The sequence below is a fragment of the Canis aureus genome, chromosome 2 (genome assembly GCF_053574225.1).
Source record: "Canis aureus isolate CA01 chromosome 2, VMU_Caureus_v.1.0, whole genome shotgun sequence".
Taxonomy (NCBI): domain Eukaryota; kingdom Metazoa; phylum Chordata; class Mammalia; order Carnivora; family Canidae; genus Canis; species Canis aureus.
Genome location: NC_135612.1, coordinates 84,647,678 through 84,664,427, shown reverse-complemented (window position 1 = coordinate 84,664,427; position 16,750 = coordinate 84,647,678). Strand labels below are relative to the sequence as shown.

The following is a 16,750-nucleotide window of genomic DNA, read 5'->3' as shown; positions in this document are numbered from 1 at the left end:
GCCCTCAATAAATATCAATGATTAGTAACAGAATATGATAATAGCTAAGCCATATAGACTGTTTACTGAGTTACAAAGGACCTAAACAGCCCATTCGCTCTCCATCTGCTCTCTGAACCAATTCCTTTTGTTACGTCCATTTTATAAATGAAGAAAGGCAGATGCAGAGGGATTAAATAAACTAGCCAAAGTCTCCTTGTTGGCTATGGAACTGGGACTCCCACCCATCTGTATTGTCTCTGGAGAGAGAATATAGAGGACAGATTCTTTGCTTTTTTTTTTTCCTAAGATTTTTCATTGAAAACCATTCCCACAGCAGGCAAAATTTCACATCCTGCCTGCTTAGCCCTAAATTCTTGTATTAGAGCAGTTTTGTCCAGCAACCTAAAACACAGTTAACGATGACAACAATAGTAAAAAGCAGGATATTTGCAATTTAAAGTTGACCTATATTAGTACCCTGACTGCTGATAGTACTTGCAGCTGACTTCGGAGGGAAAAGAAAACCCTGCATGGCATTACTTCTGTGTTTTTAATTCTAAATCAGAAGACCTTTAAGATACCAGGGCTGTTCCAATCATAAATACTTCTTGTTGCTCCTCAGTACGCCTTACAAAAGGCTCACTTGGGAAATCGTTGTTTATATGTTGTTATATATGTTATATGTTAAATCGTTGTTCATATGTTGGTGTCTGCAAGCGTTTTGTTAGATGGGGGCTCAGCTAGATGCTCCACCACCCTGACAACCAAATCCAGTGAAGCTTGGCATACTGATATCTCTGGGTTTACAACCCCGTCGGTAGGCAGAAAAGCCCGGGCTGCTTCTACTCACTGCAGATCAGTGCCCGGCGCTGGGTGTTTGTAGTGGCTCTAGGTGTGGGTGGTGACGTCGACTGGGAGGACAGAGCAGGGAAAGCCGCTCAGAGAGAAGGGTTGTTAGCAATCAAAGATAAGCCCTTCCGAGAAATAATAATAGTTATGAAATAGGAATGAATCCCCCCCCCCCCCCCGCCCCGCCAGTCGGGCAGTTCAGCCCCCTGCTGAGATGGGGTGGTGAGGACGTTTCTGCACCAAACTGGTTATATAATATTTTTTTCCCCTGGCAGGTTTCACAACCTCTTTTATAAACTGGTAATGTGCTTATTCAATCGTATCGTGGGGAAAGGTAACTAATTTTTAACTGCGACCAGGATAGCCTGACCTTCCCATCACAAGCCCGTGAACCTCCTGAGCATACGGTCCCCACCACGAGGTCTGTCACAGTAAATGACCAACACAAAGACTGGAAACACTATTTGCACTTCTGTTTGATTAAAATACTCAGCTTTAGGTGTAGTGCCGTTCAGAAGATGTCTCAGGGGGCAGCCCGGATGGCCCAGAGGTTTAACGCCGCCTTCGGCCCAGGGCCTGATCCTGGGGACCTAGGATCGAGTCCCACATTGGGCTCCCTGCATGGAGCCTGCTTCTCCCTCTGCCTCTCTCTTTCTCTCTGTCTCTCATTAATAAATAAATAAAATCTTAAAAACAAAAACCAAAAAAACAAAAGATGTCTCATCGCTTCTCAGACTTTTGGCTAAGATCAAGTGCAAAAGATCTCTCCTCTTAGTCACCAAATCCATTGTTTGGGTCAAAGACATTAGGCTGGCACCCACCTACCCACCCCCACATCCAAGCACGTGCTTTTAAGGATGGGATCGTTCCCCTGGGTTGAGATGGACGGAGGCCACTTACCTAGGCTGCAGATTCCTCAAAAAAAGAACTTGGACAACTTCCTCCAAGATCTGCTTTGGCACATATGTTGATGTCTGTGGGTTTAAGGGGTGGGATGGAGACTACCCAGGCCTGGTCCTCACTGGATGCGTGGAGCCCACGAGAACCAGCTCGTACTCCTAGGCTCAGTTTTGTCCTCCATAGATGGGGTCAAGAGGATCAGCAGGCTGTGTGCGTGAATGCAAGGGATGCCCATTATGATCACTGCGCCCAAATGGATTTAATGTACATCAACCAGGGATATTAATTTTTAGCCGCTTAAGCCGTAGCCTCATCTGCCTTAAGTGGAAGTGGCCTGATTTGTGGACTCTGGCTTGGTCTAAAGCAGACTTTACTGGCAGTTTCTCCAGAAAGTCACTATGGGGTGAAAACATCGTGGATTTTGTGGCTGTTGCTTTTTGGCCTAAACCATTGGAATCAGGGGGAAATCATTTTGTCATTCCAGATCATCTCTAGATTAGCCTTTGCTTGGACAGTAAAATACTTGATGCAACAACATTTTAAAAACTCCTTGTATAGAACATTGCTTCTTGAATCCCAAGATGCCCGAGTATAAAGCACTACAGTAAAGAGTGTGGGCTCTGGAGCCTGACCACCTTCAGATCCTGCTTTTGCCACTTACTAGCTGTGTGACCCTAGACAAGTCACCTAACCTCCCCGTGCTTCAGTTTCCTCGTTGGTAAATTAGGGTAATAAAAGTACCTGCCTTATAGCATTATAGGGAGAAATTGCTTCATCAACAAATGGAAAGGACCTAGAATTATGATGAGTTTTGTGTTTGGAGTTGGCTCTTCGAACAGTGTTTGGCAATTAGGCACTGAGTGAGTAACCGTTAGCTTTTACATGACTGTTTTAAAGATTGTGTTTATTTATTTGAGAGAATGTACCAGGGAGCACAAGCAGGGGCTGGGGGGAGGGAGAAGCAGCCGAGCAGACTCCCTGCGGAGCCCTCCCTGGGCTCGATCCCAGGACCCGGAGACCATGACCTGAGCCGAAGGCAGACATGTAACTGAGCCACCCAGGCGTCTCTCCATCACTGTTTTAAGTGGTTGAGGCTGTGATGCGGGAAAGTGGGAAGAAAGCACAGAACAGGGAGGGAGGATAAGAACCAAATCCATTTCGTTTACATCCCTTAATCAGTGTACCTACAACTTTGATCAAACCAATGATCTTTCTGGAGAGCGTGCACTTGGTCTGGACCTCCGCAGGAGCCCAGAACTCAAGGTTGCAAGGAAACATGAAGCTCAAATAACAGGTAATTAGAAGGAGCTCACTTGGAAAAATATGTTTGCTTTTTAATGGAGGTTTAAATGAGCTCCTGGGAAGATTATTATAAAGTACTTGCCTGCACCAATTGCCTTAATGGGAAAAGTCTTATTGCAATTCAGTTGTTTAAATAATACACAGGCCTTGTCCCTCCTGGGACTCAAGGGCCCACTGTGGGAGTTAAAGATCCTTGGACCGTCCTAAGCTTCACACAGTCACATTTTAGAGCGAGAAGTTTCTTTAGAAACCATCTCCCCCTAATGATCTTTTTAGGGCCTAGGAAACAAGCCCAAGGGAGGTTAAAGGATTTGCTTGAGGCCACTCGGCAGCCAGCGAGGAGCTAAAATCAACACCCGCTTTCTGAACTCCTCCCCAGTTCCTTGGTTCCTTGGGGTAACACATTTGCAATCTCACAGAGACAGGAAGGTGGGGTGGGGGTGAGGGTGCTCCATGCAGCTGGGAAATTCTCCAGCTTTCCCCTCCCTCACACAGAAGAAAAAAAAAAAAAAACAATAAACCGATGACTTGCCTGTAGAGACAATTCCTATTTAGCAGAGGCATTATCTAGGCTCAGCAGTGACTCACCAAACGCTCCAGGTAAAGGTTTTATTGGAGGCAGGTAAGATTTTCTGTTTGTTTTTACGTCATCAGGACCCAGACGTGTTGCTGTGTCGGGCCGGGGCCGCACTGGGTGATGCCTGTGGACACAGGACGGGGCTGACTCCCAGTAGGTACTGCTGTGCCCCCCCGGGAATTATTGCAGCAGCCCAGGGGACCTGACGCAGGGCCAGCCCCAGGGGTTTGCGTTGTGACCTGCTCAGGACCTTAGCACGCCTATCTGTAGCTGACCTTTGGGCGGTTCCTTCTGCACCCCTTGCACACCCCTCCACCCTGCAGGAGGCATCCAGCAGCCGGACTCGGGGATGGGGGGGGGGCTTCGGTGACTGGGGCGATGTCATCCAGTGATGCATCGGCCCCACCGTGGCCCTCGCCCACGAAAGACATTTCGGTAAGAAGCTGACCCCACCAGCGGAGCCCTTCATCTCACATCTGAATTTGGAGGGAAGATTACAGAACTGTTTGTTCAACTTGACAAGTGCTTGCAAGTCAGCGGCTCTGCTCCGTCTGTGAATAAACACTACTTATATGCAAATGAGAAACAGCTGCGTTTGGCCCGTTGGCCTGCACTTTTTTTTTACATTTTTAAAAATTTAAATTCAATTTGCCAACACGGAGTATAACACCCAGTGCTCATCCCATCAAGTGCCCTCCTTAGCCCGTCACCCAGTCACCCCCCCACCCACCTCCCCTTCTGCACCCCTTTGTTGGTTCCCCAGAGTCAGGAGTCCCTCGTGATCTGTCTCCCTCTCTGATTTTTCCCACTCACTTCCCCTCCTTCCCTCAAAGTCCCTTTCACTATTTCTTATAGTCCCCGCATGAGTGAGACCGGGTGATGATCCTCCTTCTCCGAGGGGCTTCTGTCACTCAGCATCATACCCTCCGGTTCCATCCACGGCCAAGCAGGTGACGGGGCTTCGTCCCTCCTGATGGCTCAGCGATCTGCAAGCGCCACAGGGTCTTCGTGCCAGTGGAGACTTTGCTAGAGAGGCCTGCACTCCCATCCTTCACTTGGCCGGGTTATCCTGTCGTCCCTTCAGTTACAGGAAGCGGGTGTGACATCTGCCTCCGCAGAGCAGATGTTCCTGTGGGACTGCCTTGCACTACACACCGACGTGTAGACAAAACTGAGAGATCAGCGCGGTGGAGTGTGGGGCCCTCCCGGAGCTCTCTGAGCTGTGCGGTGTCTGCATATTCCTGGGACGTGTACCCCTCTGACCCCGGAGGCTGTCCTCTATTCCTGGAGATCCCCTAAGCGCCCCATGACAGCTCCTGCAAGTCACATATGGACCCAAGTTTTTGTTTGTATCTGCGGCCACACAGAACCAGGGCCTAGATCTGCGTCTGTAGCCTGAACACCCTTTCCAACTTCAGTTTTGGAAACCAGAGCGACTGCCTGTGAGGTGGGATCTTTCACGGCTGCTGGGATCGCCCCAATACCCTCCTCGGGCCCCTCCTAAAGTGGCTGGTGCCCCCAAGTCCTGCCTGCAGGGACTCATCCTTCCAGAAAGAAGGAATTCACCTGGACTGTCCACGGAGGCTTCAGACCTCTGAACTCTTGGAATCACACCCAGGGTTTGAGTAGATGGGCATCTGCCCATTTTTAGCGGTGAACAGAGGATCTTTATTTAGATCTTTGCTGGTAACCCCAAAATGTCAATGTCTTACGCTACCAAAAGCGTAAGAGTGATTGCTTTTTCTGATGTTTGAAGTGATTTACCATCAAAGGTGCGTGAAAACACATGGACACAAGGGGATGAATTTTATGTATCACAAAGAAGGCCGACTGAAAACCTTGCCTAAGATGTTTTCTAGGGGGAAAAAAAACCCCAATAATTTAATTAACCTTTTTCCTAGTTTTCATGCAAAACAAAACATCTGTCCTAGTGAGAGAGATTATCACAACCCAGATGCTACCTTTCCATGCTTAACTTCGAAAATTAGGTCTGAGCACAGGACTGATGAGGCTTCTGAAACTGATTCTGGAAACTGTTGTCTCTCAGAGCAAGAGTGGTCAACCTTCTGTAAAGGGTCAGGTAGTAAATATTTGTGGCTTTTCAGGCCACGTGATCTCTGCCAAACTCCACAGCTCAGCTCTTGTGGGGAAAGCAGCCACAGACAATATGTAAACAAATGGGGCTGGTGGTGTTTCAATAAAACTTTATTCACAAAAACAAGTGGTGGGCCAGATTTGGCCCCTGGGGCAGCAGGTTGCTGATGCCTGTCTTTACATTTATTTATTTATTTTTTCTGTCTTTCAATTTAAAGGTGCTATTGAATGACAATGAGAAGGCTCACACATCACAGGTGAAGAACCTATACCCACTTCAAGCTACTTAGCAAAAACAAAATGCCTGTTCTTATTATTCTGTTGGGCTTTGTGTTAGAATGAAGGGAATTTCTACAAGTATTTCTACGTGCTGGGCAAACCACGGTGATGTTAAACACCTAACAGTTAAAATCGAGACTTCCACATGTCAGATTTTTTCCAGGGCATAAGACAAAAATAAAAGTGATTTCTCTCTCTGTGCGACTCAAGGAAATCAGGTTTTTGGCAAATGACTATGGTAAAATAATCCTTTTACCCTAGGGCCTCACTCTGGGTGGGAAATCCTTCCTTGATCCTCCAAAGGTAGCCTTCTGTTTTTTTTCTGGAAATTGGATATCTTTTAGAATCACAGGCTTCTGACCTCGCAAACACAAGCAGGCAGGGCCTGCCAGGCTGCAGGCTGCGGCTCGGCCAGTGTAGGGGCGGAAGGATCCAGAAATCTGCAGCGGCCTTCACTTCCCAGGCAAAATGATGGGAAGACTGGTGCTCTTTTTACTTTCCAGGTTTGAAATTATTAGTCATTTTCTCTTCCTGCTTAATGCCTAGTTTTGCACGCCGCCTGGTTAGAACCTTTCGCATCTGTACAATAGCACATGGGGAGGCTCGAGCAAAGGAACTATGAGGAAAGGAAAGGGTGGGGACGGGCACCGGACAAGCCAGAGGGAAGTCAGTCCGAAGGCTATGGAAGAGTCCATCAAAGCTGAGGTCACTTCTCTGGCTTGACCGATACTCCCTCAAAATGAGTGAGGGCTGAGTTACCTGCAGGAAAAACAATCCAAGTGTAAGGATGCTCCGCCCATCGTCCTCCAGGAGCTGAATCGTGGTTGCACACACACAGAGACAAGCAAGGAGAGGTTTTACTTGCTGGGGGACAGATTTCTTAAATTTGTTTAAGATTTAATTTAATGTCATTTAAATCCAATTAATTGGCATATAATGTATTACCAGTTTCAGAGGCAGACTTAGTGACTCATCAGTTGCATACAACACCCAGTGCCCACTGTGTCACGTGGCCTCCCTAGTGCCCATCCCCCAGTTACCCCATCCCCCTCCCACCTCCTCACCAGTGACCCTCAGTTTGCTTCCTATTCGTATATGGCTTTTTTTTTTTTTTAAATTTTATTCATTCATTCATGAGAGACACACAGAGAGGCGGAGACACAGGCAGGGGGAGAAGTAGGCTCCATGCAGGAGTCCCACGTGGGACTCGATCCTGGGACTCCAGCATCATGCCCCGGGCAGAAGGGAGGTGCTAAACCGCCGAGCCATCTCCAGGGATTCCCCGTATATGGCTTTTATGATATTGAGGAACACCACTCCATATCATACAAACCACACATGAAAAGCCCACAGAGAATATGGGGCTCCCTGCAGGGAGCCTGCTTCTCCCTCTGCCTGTGTCTCTGCTTCTCTCTGTGTCTCTCACGAATAAATAAATAAAATCTTTAAAAAAATAAATGTAAAAGAGTTCAAGAACTCTTAAGAAGTTAGAGAGGGAATGACAGCGATGCCCACTGTCGCCGCTGCAGTTCAACACAGTACTAGAAGTCCTAGCCTCAGCCATCGGACAAGAAAAAAGAAATAGAAGGCATCCAAATCGGCAGAGAAGTCACACCCTCACTCCTCGCACACGACATAATACTCTACGTGGAAAACCCAGAAGATTCCACCCTCCCCAGATTGCCAGGACTCGGTACAGGAATCCAGCAAAGTGGCAGGACGTCACATCCATGCACAGACATCAGTGGCATTCCTACACACTAGCAACGAGCCAGAAGAGAGAGACTGAGGAACAGATAGCTTTAAATCGACATCGGTAATCAGTAAGGGTGCCTGGGTGGCTCAGCTGGCTAAGCATCTTGACTCCTGGTTGCGGCTCAGACCGTGATCTCAGGGTTGTAGGATCGAGCCCCGAGTGCAGCTCCACGCTGGGTGTGAAGCCCGCTTAAGATTCTCTGTCTCCCTCTCAAAAAAAAAAAAAAAAAAAAAAATTGACACCAGTAATGAGACTTCACAAATGCCAAGGTAGGAGGTGGCGCCACCAGAGAAATCAGGGACGCGGTGCCTGTGCAAGATTCAGTGGGAAGGAAAGATATTCTCCATTAAAGTCAGGCTTTTTTTTTTTTTTTAATTTTTATTTATTTATGATAGTCACAGAGAGAGAGAGAGAGAGGCACAGAGACATAGGCAGAGGGAGAAGCAGGCTCCATGCACCGGGAGCCTGATGTGGGATTCGATCCCGGGTCTTCAGGATCGCGCCCTGGGCCAAAGGCAGGCGCCAAACCGCTGCGCCACCCAGGGATCCCCTAAAGTCAGGCTTTTGAAGCATAATTTACAAGCAGGAAAATCTCCCTTGTCAGTGTTCAGTTCTGTGAGTTTTGCCACATAGAGTCACAAAACACTATTTCTATCGCCCCCTGAAATCCCCTGACGCCCCTCTGTAGGTGACCTCTGTGGCCCCTCCCGGGCCCTGGCAACCACTGCCTTGGGTCCTGTCCCTGTAGTTTTTTGCCTTTTTCGGAATGGGGGAAGAATGAAATCATCCAGTGGGTGGCAGGGGAAAAAAAATGAGATTCTAATCTTGAGAGCGAGGGGCTTTTCGGAGATCTAATGTGTCTAAAGCACCTTGGGACAGACGGGGAGCAGGTGTGTAAGAGCTGTCACAGATCGTGGGACTTCTGTGGTAGGTGATCTCCACGCAGGTGTCCGAGGAGGCACCCTAGTGACCAGGTCACATCCTGCCCGGGGCCCTTCAGTGGCCTCCCACAGCTGCCAGGATAAAGCACAGACCCCCAGATGGGGCCATGCAGGCCCGGCCCAGTGCGCCACCCACTGCTTCCTCCAGCCCCGTTTCTCTCCCTCCTGGCCCTCCCCTCCTCCACTTCCAGATGTGGGGGCCCGCAGCTCTGCCCACACTCTGGCTCCTCCGCGTGGAGCCCACTGCTCGCCGCAGGGCCTTTGCATGACGTTTTCTACCAAGAGCACTTCCCCTGACCCCTACCTCTTGGGCTTCAGACCCCGGCTTCCTCTGCAAGCCCTTCGTGACTCTCCCAGCTGGGTTTACACACCTTTCCCGTGGGCTCCCACACTTGTACCCCCTTGTCTCAGTTCCTCTCCAACGACGTCGCAGCCGCACCTTTCACTGTGTCTCCAACAGGGCCTTGCACGCGGGGAGGCTCCAGGGGGACAGAAGCCCAGCCTGCACCACTCGTGCTTGTGTTGCAGCACCTCGCGGAGCGCCCACCCCAGAATGGGTAGCCCTGACCTGAGCGGAGACCAGTACAGTTCCAGCAGAATCCAGGAGAGGGGAGAGGTTTGTTTCAGCTGGGGGTGGTGGCCCGGGTGGGGGGGTGCAGGGAAGGGGGTGACGAGTCATGGGATACTTGGGGAAACCCTGGGCGTCTGAGCTGGGCCCCGGCCCAGGGACCCACCTGCTGTCTCGGAGAGCCACCTGCCCTTGTGTGTCGCGCTTCCAAGAGGCAGGGCCAGGCTCTCCAGCCATCCAGGCTCAGGGGACACCCACAGGCGGCAGGAGAGCCCTGCTTTGGCTCTGGGAGTCAGCTGGTTGCTGGAGTAGGGGTGGGGGGGATCGCACCCAGCACATCCAGAACCTACAAGCAACGAGAGGCAGGGGTGGATTCGGGGGCTTCAGACCAAAGGTGCTTAGCTGTGGCTCCTTTCTTGCTGCCTCAGCCCTCCTCCTCCTTCCTCTTGCTCTTCCAACCCTTCCAGCATCTTCGAAACGGATTCTCCCATCCTCCGATCCTCCGTATGGGGTTCCCTGTGGTTAAAACAGAGAAAGAAAGAGATCACAAGGGAGGGGAGGGGCCAAGGGAGAGGGAGCAGCAGACTCCTCACCGAGCAGGGCTCGATCCCAGGATCACGACCTGAGCCCAAGTCAGATGCTTGACCTCCTGAGCCACCCAGGTTCCCCCCCACCTTAGGGTGGTTTCTACCCTCCCGTCCAAACACAGACCAACATCGCCTTGAGGTCAGGCTAAGGGATGAAGGCGGAGGGCCGCTCTGTGGGGGGCACAAAGGCCCGGGTGGGAGAGCTTGCAGGGCTATTTGGAGAAATGGTCCAGTTTGACTGGGGCGCAGGGGTCAAACGGGAGAGTGGGGGGAAGAAAAGCCGTGGAGGCCTCGCGGGTACCTGTCCCGGAGGAGCTCAGGTACTGGGCAGCGGGGCCGCCCTGGTTTTGATTAGCAGAGGAGACTCACCGAGGCCTGCAGTCGGGCGCTGTGACTGCAGCTTGCGGGAGAAGCTTGATGAGTGTAAGGAGTTGGGGGGGGCGGGGGGCCAAGCTCTCGCAGAAATACAGTATTTAGAGGCTGTGGGGCTCGGTGGGATGAGACGAAAGGGGAGAGGAGAAATCGGAGACTGCAGCACGATGCTCCCCATTGTTTCAGGCACTAGGAGAAGTCGGGGAGGCAGAATTAAAGTGACTTGGGAGCTGTGGAAGGCAGAGAAGAATCGGCATCTGTCGCATTATGAATTTTCACCTGTCATTCGTTTGATTTCACTTCCAATTTTCTAGCTCTCTCCACTACCCTGCTCACTGGCATTGGCCTACAACTTGGCAAAGAAGCTGGGTTTATATAACATGATTCAGTAGTCATCTGCATAGGAGAGAGAACCAAAAGCATAATACGGGATGAGATCACCAAGGGTGAGGGGAAGGGAAGGAGGCCCACCAGGAGGCCTGTGCGCAGGTGGGTGGGAGGATGGAGCGTCGGAGAGGAGAGAGAGGAGCTGGAGAAGTAGCAGGGAAACCAAGACAGTTCTGGGCCTTGGAGGTCCGGGGAGAAGAAGGCTTCATGAAAAATGGGACCTGCCACGATGCTTAGCTCCTGCAGGGTGTCAAGGAGAATAAATGTTGACGAAAATCCCATGGGGTTTGCAGACATGCATTTCAGTGATGTACTGGGCACAGAATCTAGGTCTCTAATGGCTAAAGAGCAGCTGAATAATGAAGAAAAAAGTGAGAATGGCTGATTTTCCCATCGCCCTGGCCCCAACGCATGCATTTCCTATGCCTACCACAGAGCCCTTCCCTCCCTACACCTTCGGCGATGATCCCATGAGCTCCCCATACCATCTGCATCCGAGCCTAGGATGGGCCAGTTGTTGGGGTTGTGCACAGAACCAGCCCACTGACTTGCAAGTTTGCACTTCACGCAGATGGTTTCAGCTTCCTTGCAGGCTGAAGTTATTTATCGGCGTCGGAGAGTGATGCTTAAAGTGGTAGATTAAGGGGGTTTACAGTTAGGCTCTGGGCTTTTCTTAATGACATCTAGCAATTTATTAAATAAAGCCTAGGCGCCTTCCAGAACTGCATTAAAAACAAACAAGAATAACACAATCTCTCCCCCACACACACTTTTTCTTTCTTTTTTTTTTTTAATAAGGGTTGCCTGTCTCATGGACTTGACATGCACTCAAAGTCACAAAATCACATCCATGCACACAATTAGGTGTTGAAGGCTGCATCTCTCACAAGACCTTGGTGAACTCTACGTCGTTGGCAAGAGTAGGCCACGGAGGGAGCCACCAGGCTTCCTGTGCTTTGACAGGCTAGCGGAAGCCACGGTGAAAATCCGATTACTTTGCAAGGGTTCCAAACCTTGACCTAAATTGCCTCGCCGAAATCTGTTAACAAATCAGAACCGAGCATCGCCAGTAGTACCAAGCAGGAGGCATTCGGCTTTCAAAATTCTGGCGAGTTCCACTTTGGGGACAGGGTATGCTTGACCAAGTCAGACCTTTCATAAAATGCGGAGCCTGCTGAATCTAAACCTAACTATGTTCATGATAAAATATCAGCCTTCTCCATTACATTCTGTATGAACAGACAAGTCTGTAAAACATCCAAACAACGGTGCAGTAGGTGGAAACAGATGTCTTCATTTATTTTAAGATTAGTTTATTCAACAATTGAAAGGAGGAATGTTGCTTATGCTACACAACAGCTTAGGATCTGAATAGTTTGTTATTTAAAAAAAAAAAACAACAACAACAACAACATAGGTCTGTCTAAACAGTTTGCTCGATTTTTAAAGTCGCTCCTAAATGTGTAATTCTGTGTTGTTCTGCGATACCAACATAACGGGTTTTTCCTGCAACTTGCTGTAAAACATCACGTTGCCCTAAAACAAAATATTTTAAGGTGGCTTACAACAAAACAAAACAAAAAGCCCCTCTGAGTGAGTCTGAAATGGCCTCATTTAATTTTCCCTAAGCACCAATGCTGGCAGCCGTAAGGACTCATGATTGGGATCCTTGGGTATGACATGCTGACAGAGAACAGTAAAATCCCAGTTAATTTCCACTGCTGGTCTTGAACTGATTTTTTTTTCCCCCTTGCAATGTAAAATTTTAAACAGAGATCTTCCTTCAAGTCATGTTGCTTTACTTCTTTCTTTAGTTATAAAGCATGTGGGAAGGAGGATGCGGGAGGAACGCGGATGGCGAGGTGGGTTCGAACTGCTTTTCCATCACCCTCCTTTATGACAAAATAAATCTGAGAAAAATGAGCCTCTCCCCTTGCCGGCTGCACTTCATCACCTCCCATTCACGTCCCAGCCCACTGCCATCTGGCTTCCATTCCATCGCTCCATTCAGGCCGCTCCGATTCAGATGTTACCAATGTTTCCCTACTTGCCAAATCCAGTGCCCTATTTTTAGGCCCCTCTTACTTGACCTTTCTGCGACATTGGACGCAGCAGCGCAGACCCGAGTTTCTCAACCCCTGTGCCTACGTGTAACGGGCCAAACATGTGAGTGGAGCTGCACGTGCAGGCCCCCGGGGAGCCATAGGTGGCCTGGCACTTGGGGGGGCAGGTGCCCTTTCCAGGGGACCAGCTGTTGCTCATCCCTGGCTCCATTATGGCCATGGAGACGTGTAGAGCCAGCCTTGCTAAACCCCTTGATTTTGTTCTGCTTGTTTTGTTTCAAAGCTTGGTTTTTGTGAGTGTTTCCAATTTTTAGATGTTGGCTCAGATTTTTTACATGCTTGTGGGACGAGTAAACATCTCTGCAGACCTGCTAGGAGAAGCCTCTGCTGCAGAAGATCCTCTAGTTCCGTCGGCTTCTGGGCCTACCTCTCTCTCCTGCTTGTTCATCTCTGCCTTGCTTTCGCTTCCCACTGCCACCCCCACCCCCCTACTTCTCTCATGTGGGGGTTCTCTAGTCTTCCTGCTTGGCTCTCTTCTATTTTCTCAGCCTCTTGGGTGATGTCGTGAGCCTAGGGCTGGCTCCATGGGTGTGCAACCAATGTGGTTTCACAGGAGCCCACACTCGGAAGGCCTCCGTGCTTGGGGCTTAATGCTGTGCAGCTGCTGTCTTGAAGTTCTTAAAATATCTCTGGATGTGTGTTTTGTGGGTGAAGTCTGATGGGACAACGGAGCATGTCCTGGAGGCTTGGCCTCTCACTTCTGTGTAATCTCTCCTCCCCCTGCCTCCCTGGGAAGCGTTCTCGGCCTCCGTCTTTTCGACCTTTGCACACATGGGTCTTGCCTGTTCCCCTCCATGCCTCCTCCACCCCTGCCCAAACCGCTGCTCCTCACCCCGGCAGGGATCTGAGCGCAGGTGTGAGGAAAGCAGGGGTCACAATCAGTGGCATCTCGGGGCGAGGCTCAGCAGTGGGGGCTGTCCGCCCCCTGCCCCAGGTTGCCAGCAGCACAGCTCATTCAGCGGGTGAGCTGGCCAGGGCCAGCCTCTCACCACCCTTGATCCAAATACCCAGCACATCCTGGCACAGGGGTTGCGATACTGTTGGGGTCGCCCATCTGTTGTGGGTTGGGACAGCTGGCCTGTGTAAAGGGGAGATGCCTGACTTGACTTCCTGTCTCCCTGCTGAGGTGTGGTACGTTGGCCTGGGTGCTGGTGGGAGGGGGAACGTGGCAGCTGTCCCTTCCAACTGCATGGGAATGTGCCAATCCCAGGGTGGAATCCCGGACACCTGCAAGGCACTGGATTCACCCTACAAGTATCCTCAAGTCCTCTGGGCCCACACCATGCCCTGCGGGAGCCTCTTCTTCCTCCTTCTAACTTCCCCAAGTCCAGCTTGTGTTCGTTTCTTCTGACCAGCTTGACTCATCTTCCAAGGTCAAGCCGAGAAATAGGTCGCTTAACTTTAGCGATTTCAAGTTAAATGTTCTGGTATTTACATTGAGTGCTTGCATTGCACCATATAAAGATTCATGGTAAAGTTCATGCCAATAATTTTACATTTTTATTTATTGAGAACAACATTAAACAGCCCATAAAAACCTCCATGATATGTTGAGAGGTTGTAGAAGAAAGGAAAACACTCTTGTATTTTAGTATCTTAAGTGTGTTCAATGACTTTAACGGCACTTTTTTCCTGCTTTTTTGAACGAGGGGGCCCACATTTTTATTTTTCATCGGGCTCCACAAATTGTGTGTCTGGTCATGTCCAGGACCCCCTTTGCTGATGGTCCTACCTCTCATCTGCAGCCTGAACCTGCTCCTCCTCTCAGCAGTCCTGTTTCCCAGGGCAGGACAGGCCAGTAGAGCTGGAGGCTTTGCAGGAGACTGTTGGTCAACGTGTTCACATCTGACCTCATCCCTCAAATCAGCTTCTCCCCTTACACTCTCCCTTCCACTTAATGCAATTCATCTCCTTCCTCTCTTGTCGCAGAGTATGTGCTAAATTGAATGAATGAAAGAAAGAAAGAAAGAAAGAAAGAAAGAAAGAAAGAAAGAAAGAAAGAAAGAAAGAAATTTTGGAAATAGCTTCATTTCTCTCCCTTCCCTCAACTTCCCATATCCAATTGTTCACCAAGTTCCATCGTTTCTACCCAACCTGCCGTACCCTCCCCTATCTCCATGTCTGCATAGGGTACACCCTGCCTAAATTATGTTTTTCACCTGTTCAAATCCCAGATCATATATAAGAAGCCTCCAAGAAGCCCCTCCAAGAAGCCCTTTTTGTATTTGGCCGGGCGGAATTAGCCACTCTTTCTACTGTGATCCAGCAGCCTGTTTTTTACAATATTTATTGTGCCGTGTTGTAATCATTCACTTATATGTCCGTTTTCTCCCACTAGGCTGTCAGCAAATCAAAGATAGGGCATATTTACTTATCTGCATATTCTTAGGTCTGATGTCGTACGTTGGAGACTCTCAGCAAATGACGAAATGGTGCAGGAAAAATAAGATAGGATTTACAGGTACCAGAAAAAGCAGATTCTTACAGAGAGTAAACCTATTTTCTTTTCTTTTTTTTTTTTAAGATTTTATTTATTTATTCATGAGAGACACAGAGAGACAGAGAGAGAGAGAGGCAGAGACACAGGCAGAGGGAGAAGCAGGCTCCAGGCAGGGAGCCCGATGTGGGACTGGATCCAGGGACTCCAGGACCACGCCCTGGGCCAAAGGCAGGCGCTAAACCGCTGAGCCACCCAGGGATCCCCTAAACCTATTTTCTAGGGATACCTGAGACCCAGGAGGCCAGGAAATGAAGGTAGACCCCATGTCTGGGTGTGTAGATGTTCATTTCAATCAGACTTGTTGTGAAGAAGAAAAGGGATGAGAAAAAGCAGGAGAAAAATTCTTTGCCACTGGCAGAAATACCGTGTGATTACCGAGTTATGAAGTAATTCCTGTATTAAAAAAGTTTTGTGGAAAGTGTTTTCACGACCCTTTTCATTTCTAAAAGCGTTTTGACATGCAAATAGCTGTGCGTGATTAATACATATATCTTGATGGGCGTGGAAGTAAGTATGTATCCGCGAAAGCATCACCATCATCTATGCTGTAAACTTTTCCATCGCCCCCAAAAGTTTTCTCTTGCCCTTTTATTATTATTATTATGCGATAAAAACACTTCACCTGAGGTCTGCCTCCATTGCAAATCTTTAAGTACACAATACAGGACTGCTAACCACAGGCGCTATGCTGTACGGGGGGATCTCTAGGACTTACTCATCTTGTAGAACTGAAACTTCATATCCTTTGACTAACACGTCCCTGCTTCCCCCTCCCCCAGCCCCTGGCAACCACCCTTCTACTCTACTCTCTGCTTCTAAGAGTCTGACTAATTCATATTCATCGTGTGAGTGGTATCATGACACTTTTTAAAGCCTCATGCTTATTTAAGAAAAATATATCAATGCCTCGTCCAAATAAATTCATGTCTCTCCAAACTTTTCAGCCATACCATACATTTGGTTGAAACTCCCCTATATTCATTACATGTTTTCCCCAGTGTCTTACGAATAACCCACCCTCCATGCAGGTTTCAGGTATTAAATATCTTGAGGATATTTAAGGATCAGATATCTTGAGGAGTCAGAAAAAGGAGGTGTGGTGCCGAAGCATTCTGGTGAAAATACAATGAAAAAATGTTGTACTGACACCACCGATTATTAATAACGTAGATTATGTTGTTATCAACATTGAATATGAAATGTGGGATAAGGTCTGTTGTTAACCCAAACTTTAAATATTAGTAATAGCGGAGCAGGAGTTCTTTAAGATTAAAAACGGAATGAGAAAAACATTCGCTAAAGTTAGGGCATGTATGGTTCACAACTCCCTTGAAAATGCAGCAGGTTATTTTAGGTAGGTTAGTACTTTCTTTTAATTTAAGAGGTGAGGCCATCTACTTCTTTTCGGGCGGAGTAAGAAGCATGGATATGGTCTGAGCTGGAGGCTTGGTAAAACAGAGAACTCTCTAACAATTCCTAAATAAAGTCTTTATAGCTCGATTCCACTGTTTTGGAATGTCTGGTTCAAATCAT

The 16,750-nt window shown here is 48.7% G+C and overlaps 1 long non-coding RNA gene across 2 annotated transcripts; it reads right to left on the bottom strand.

The window, feature by feature from the left end:
• Window positions 1-2,607: 2,607 nt before the first annotated feature.
• On the bottom strand, window positions 2,608-11,028 carry LOC144302865 (uncharacterized). Of its 2 annotated transcripts, XR_013369875.1 has the most exons (6): window positions 10,205-11,028; window positions 9,415-9,764; window positions 8,609-8,752; window positions 4,534-6,742; window positions 3,622-3,734; window positions 2,608-2,825 (listed from the first exon to the last, which is right to left on the bottom strand). It is a non-coding gene; the product is annotated as an uncharacterized LOC144302865 (long non-coding RNA). The 2 variants fall into 2 exon arrangements; XR_013369873.1 differs by lacking the exon at window positions 8,609-8,752.
• Between the last annotated feature and the right edge of the window lie 5,722 nt (window positions 11,029-16,750).